Here is a 6,522-nt window from a genome sequence, read left to right as displayed (position 1 = left end):
AAATTAAGGCACAACAAAATAAAATTAAAGGTGCATTCAGTAACTTTTGTCTTTGTGTCATCTTAAACCTATACTGACACCTAGCTGCTTGGATGCAGCATCATTTAAAATCAATTTTTTTTAGTTTCAGATGCCATTGTAGAAATGTCGTATTCACAATCATACATGATTTCTTTAATCAGGGCCGTCTTTAGGGCAGTGTAACCGGTGCGGTCGCACCAGGCCCCGCGGCGATCGGTTCTACTGCCCCCACCCCCCGGTGCAAGCATGCGTCCCCCCGGAGATCACTACCAACGAGGAGATCGTTATCGCGGGGTGCCCCAGCCCACGAACACTACAGACAGGGATAGGACGGGGACAGGACCGCTCTTCAACAAAAACCACACCACCCCTCCGCCCCCGGTCCAACGGCAAGAGGCCGCGTGCATTATAATAAGTAATTAATTACTTTTTTATAAAATTACACCCAACACTGGATATATAAATGTACTTCAAAAACAGAACTGTTGTGGCTCATATTTTTTTTAAATATATATATATATATATATATATATATATATATATATATATATATATATATATATATATATATATATACACACACACACACACACACACACACACACACACACAATTGAAGTCAGAAGTTTACATACACCTTACCCAAATACATTTAAACTCAGTTTTTCACAATTCCTGACATTTAATAGTAGGAAACATTACCTGTCTTTGGTCAGTTAGGATCACTACTTTATTTTAAGAATATGAAAAGAGAGAATGTGTCACAGTGTGTCACCTTTAGGTTCTCAAGGACTCTTATTTTGATATAAATTTTGTCTTCTGTCATTAGTTTACAATGAATTACATTTCCCACGATGCACTGCCCTCATCACAGCCATCTGTTTCCCATCTTCTTCACCTGTTCTCCATTCCCTCATCAACACCTGTTTGTATATATACCCTCATGTTTTGTTCACTCTTTGTCAGTTCTAGTCCATGTAACCCATGTGTTAGTTGTAGTTTATGGTTTATTGTTCTCTGCATATTCTCACATGTATTTGTATCACCATCATCATCATCATCATCATCACCATCACCATCATCATCATCTTTATTTAAAGCCTGCAATTAGATCCATCGTCTCCTGTCTCATCTCAGCTACACTACGTGACAGAAGAACGGACCCAATATGGATCTAGCGGCTGTAAGAATTGTCCTCCTTACGCAAGGGGACCATTCAGTTGAGGATCACGTCCGTGAGTTTCTAGAACTGGCTAACTTGGTGCACTATGGTGACCACTCTCTGGTGGTTTTCTTCGGAGTTGGTCTTCATAGTGCACTAAGTGCATCTACGTGGAGGTGGCTCTGAAACTTTGTGACTCCCCTTTCACTGTAGGTAAGGCGGATGAGGACATTGAATCACCTCCCACAGTAAACGCCCCTCAGCCTTCCATGGCCCCTTGCTCCGAGCCTGCCACAGTTAACGAGCCAGCACCCATGCCTGTAGCCTCGACTGTCCCAGAGCCTATGCCTGTAGCCTTGGCTCTCCAATCCTTCTGCTACGCCTTAGCTCTACGATTCTTCGGCTCCACCAGAGACCTCCATCCCTACAGCTCTGCCTTGGTCCTCAGTCCCACCGGCTCTGCCTCAGTCCTCTGATCCCCAGCTCCTCCTTGGTCCTCCGAGCCTACAGCGCTGCCTTGGTCCTCCGCTTGCCTTCGTCCAGCCTCCCTCGGCTGCGCTTGCCTTCGTCCAGCCTCCCTCGGCTGCGCCTGCCTTCGTCGAGCCTCCCTCGGCTCCTCCCACCTCCTGCAGCCAAACCTCCCGACCCAGTCCCTGCCCTGTGGCCGCCTCCCAGGCCTCCTGATCATGCCCAGACTCCTCCCTGGCCACCGGATTGTCCTGAACTTCATAATCATCCCCTGGATCCTTCCTCATCATCTGTGTCTTCCGTCTGTGGGTGCCAGGAGTTGCTCTTTGGGGGGGGGGGGGTTATGTCACAGTGTGTCACCATTATGTCTCTAGGACTCTTATTTTGATAGTTTTTGTCTTCTGTCATCAGTTTACCATGAACTACATTTCCCATGATGCACTGCCCTCATCACAGCCATCTGTTCCCCATCTTCCTCACCTGTTCTCCATTCTCTCATCAACACCTGTGTGTGTGTGTGTGTGTGTGTGTGTGTGTGTGTGTGTATGTGTATGTATGTATGTAAGTGTGTGTGTGTGTGTGTATATATATATATATATATCCTCATGTTTTGTTCACTCTTTGTCTGTTCTAGTCCGTGTAACCCATGTGTTAGTTGTAGTTTATTGTTCTGTGCATATTCTCATGTGTATTAATGTCACCATCATCTTTATTAAAAGCCTGCGATTAGATCCATCGCCTCCCATCTCAGCTACACTACGTGACAGAAGAACGGACCCAATATGGATCTAGGGGCTGTAAGAATTCTACTCCTTACACAAGGGGACCATCTCAGCTACACTACGTGACAGAATGATTTTTTTCAGCTTTTATTTCTTTCATCACATTCCCAGTGGGTCAGAAATTTACATACTTTGTTAGTATTTGATATCATTGCCTGTAAATTGTTTAACTTGGGTCAAACATTTTGGGTAGCCTTCCATAAGCTTCTCACAATAAGTTGCTGGAATTATGGCCCATTCCTCCAGACAGAACTGGTGTAACTGAGTCAGGATTGTAGGCCTCCTTGCTCGCACACGCTTTTTCAGTTCTGCCCTCAAATTTTCTATCGGATTGAGGTAAGGGCTTTGTGATGGCCACTCCAATACCTTGACTTTGTTGTTCTTCAGCAATTTTGCCACAACTTTGGAGGTATGCTTGGGGTCATTGTCCATTTGGAAGACCCATTTGCAATCTGAGCTTTAACTTCCTGGCTGATGTCTTGAGATGTTGCTTCAATATATCCACATAATTTTCCTTCATGATGCCATCTATTTTGTGTAGTACACCAGTTCCTCCTGCAGGAAAGCACCACAACATGATGCTGTCACCCCCATGCTTCACAGTTAGGATGGTGTTCTTCGGCTTGCAAGCCTCACTCTTTTTCCTCCAAATATAATGATGGTCATTATGGCCAAACCGTTTAATTTTTATTTCATTAGACCAGAGGACATTTCACCAAAAAGTAAGATCTTTGTCCCCATGTGCACTTGAAACTCTAGTCTGGCTTTTTTATGGTGGTTTTGGAGCAGTGGCTTCTTCCTTGCTGAGCAGCCTTTCAGGTTATGTCGATATAGGACTTGTTTTACTGTGGATATAGATACTTGTCTACCTGTTTTCATCCAGCAACTTCACAAGATCCTTTGCTGTTGTTCTGGGATTTATTTGCACTTTTTGCACCAAACTATGTTCATCTCTAGGAGACAGAATGTGTCTCCTTCCTGAGCGGTATGATGGCTGTGTGGTCCCATGGTGTTTATACTTGCGTACTATTGTTTGTTCAGATGAACGAGGTACCTTCAGGCATTTGGAAATTGCTCCCAAGGATGAACCTAACTTGTGGAGGTCCACACATTTTAATTTTAATTTTTTATTTCTGAATTCTTGGCTGATTTCTTTTGAGTTTCCCATGATGTCAAGCAAAGAGGCACTGAGTTTGAAAGTAGGCCTTAAAATACATCCACAGGTACACCTCCAATTCAGTACACCTCTTATCACAAGCTAACTGGCTAATTGTCTAAAGTCTTGACATTATTTTCTGGAATTTTCCAAGCTGCTTAAAGGCACAGTTAACTTCGTGTATGTAAACTCCTGGCCCACTAGAATTGTGATAGTCAATTAAAAGTGAAACAATCTGACTGTAAACAATTGTTGTAAAAATTTAAGCAATAAGCCGTTTATTTTATTATTTACTTCTAGGATGTGTCTACAGAGGAAGAGGAACAACACATTTATATAAGTGACTCATTTTTCAGTTTTGCGTGGTATGCTGTTATTCCTGAGCTCAGGTATTTCCAGCACAAATAGGCAAATAGTTCTGCTCATTTCTTCTCAACTTTAAATTACACTTCAAAATGTCAAGAATTGCTTCACAGACAACATGCTTTAGATATATTTTCAAAAAGGCTATATAAAAATATTTAATTACATTCATCTTTTTCATAATGAACAAAAATGCATCTGAAAGTGACTCCCAGGTAAGACTTGGATCAGAAACCTATCCTTTGTTCCATACGAATTGCATTTTCCCTTTATTTGAGATAATGTGCTGTAGGCTGCTGTCTTATGTGTGTACTTTAGATTGTCAGAATATGGATCACTGATCCAAACCGAGCAGATGGGACTGAAATCAACAACACTGCACTGGTTCCCTCTAAATTACGACCAAATTTTGTTCTTGAAAAACATTTTGGTTATGTATCAACAATATATTAATGTTTTGTAGTAGATCCAAGTTGATAATATTTGTCCAATTTGCACACTTTGTTAAGCTCCTGGTGATACATTTTTGTACCGTTCCAGCATTCTAGATCTCTTACTAAGCAATTCTTTAACAGTGGAGCATATCCAGTCATTGAGTCGCCTTCAGACAGTGCAGAGTTACTTTACAAATCAGGAGTAATTCTGTTCACTTCTATTCCATTTATTCTAGAGTCTGACTTTTTCTCAATTGTTCAATAAATTCCATATTTATAATAATGACCTCGCCTTCTTTGTAACCCTGAATATCATCGTTTTCGCATAGTTGGTCGGTCAGTCTCTTTTCATGGATGGTCTCTTGTTTCTAGCCATCACGCCTTCTACATGGCATCCTCAGAGAAAACATATGGTGACAGAGAGGTAACCCTATGCCTGCCAGCAGGGAGCCAGTTGTCTTTAGGATGGGGTGCATGTTCCCCTTACCGAGCCTTACTCCTGTCTGACAAAGGCACTTTCATCTCCAAGAATACTTTCCTCATTTATGAGGAGGTCAGTGTTGACCCTGGAGAATTGCATGTGCCAGCTGGGTTATTATACTATTTTTGAGGCTGCCCTGTTGGTAAATGGCTTAATATTCCACATAGGACATGCTCTTTTCTGGAGAGACAACATGGACAGAATATTGAGGATGAATCCAAAGAAATTGTTAGTTTGAGGGGTTAAAGGTCTTAATTTCAGAACTCAATGTGTGGATTACTACCCCTTCAGAAGTAGTGATTGTACTGATTTAGGTTATACAAGAATTGTGTTTTTAATTTCATATTCAGTTACTGAAATGTTGTCTGACACTTCAATTTAACTTGTAGGAGTTTGAACTTGCTTCAGTTCTTGCATGGAAAAACCATTAGCTTTATATACAGGTGAATCTCAATAAATTAGAATGTCGTGGAAAAGTTCATTTATTTCAGTAATTCAACTCAAATTGTAAAACTCGTGTATTAAATAAATTCAATGCACACAGACTGAAGTATTTTAAGTCTTTGGTTCTTTAAATTGTGATGATTTTGGCTCACATTTAACAAAAACCCACCAATTCACTATCTCAAAAAATTAGAATACATCATAAGACCAATAAAAATAACATTTTTAGTGAATTGTTGGCCTTCTGGAAAGTATGTTCATTTACTGTATATGTACTCAATACTTGGTAGGGGCTCCTTTTGCTTTAAATACTGCCTCAGTTCGGCGTGGCATGGAGGTGATCAGTTTCTGGCACTGCTGAGGTGGTATGGAAGCCCAGGTTTCTTTGACAGTGGCCTTCAGCTCATCTGCATTTTTTGGTCTCTATGGGGTTCAGGTCTGGTGAGTTTGCTGGCCAGTCAAGCACACCAACACCATGGTCATTTAACCAACTTTTGATGCTTTTGGCAGTGTGGGCAGGTGCCAAATCCTGCTGGAAAATGAAATCAGCATCTTTAAAAAGCTGGTCAGCAGAAGGAAGCATGAAGTGCTCCAAAATGTCTTGGTAAACGGGTGCAGTGACTTTCGTTTTCAAAAAACACAATGGACCAACACCAGCAGATGACATTGCACCCCAAATCATCACAGACTGTGGAAACTTAACACTGGACTTCAAGCAACTTGGGCTATGAGCTTCTCCACCCTTCCTCCAGACTCTAGGACCTTGGTTTCCAAATGAAATACAAAACTTGCTCTCATCTGAAAAGAGGACTTTGGACCACTGGGCAACAGTCCAGTTCTTCTTCTCCTTAGCCCAGGTAACGAGCCCACTGACGTTGTCTGTGGTTCAGGAGTGGTTTAACAAGAGGAATATGACAACTGTAGCCAAATTCCTTGACACGTCTGTGTGTGGTGGCTCTTGATGCCTTGACCCCAGCCTCAGTCCATTCCTTGTGAAGTTCACCCAAATTCTTGAATCGATTTTGCTTGACAATCCTCATAAGGCTGCGGTTCTCTCGGTTGTGCATCTTTTTCTTCCACACTTTTTCCTTCCACTCAACTTTCTGTTAACATGCTTGGATACAGCACTCTGTGAACAGCCAGCTTGAATGTTTGTGGCTTACCCTCCTTGTGAAGGGTGTCAGTGATTGTCTTCTGGACAACTGTCAGAT

General features: G+C 41.9%; 1 long non-coding RNA gene across 1 annotated transcript in view; it reads left to right on the top strand.

Moving 5' to 3' along the window:
• LOC127413676 (uncharacterized) overlaps window positions 1-6,522 on the top strand; it is a 32,959-nt gene that overhangs the window by 21,590 nt on the left and 4,847 nt on the right. The gene's annotated exons all lie outside the window — the stretch shown is intronic.

This window comes from Myxocyprinus asiaticus, chromosome 23 (genome assembly GCF_019703515.2).
Source record: "Myxocyprinus asiaticus isolate MX2 ecotype Aquarium Trade chromosome 23, UBuf_Myxa_2, whole genome shotgun sequence".
Classification (NCBI taxonomy): Eukaryota; Metazoa; Chordata; class Actinopteri; order Cypriniformes; family Catostomidae; genus Myxocyprinus; species Myxocyprinus asiaticus.
This window is presented reverse-complemented; position numbering and strand designations above follow the sequence as displayed.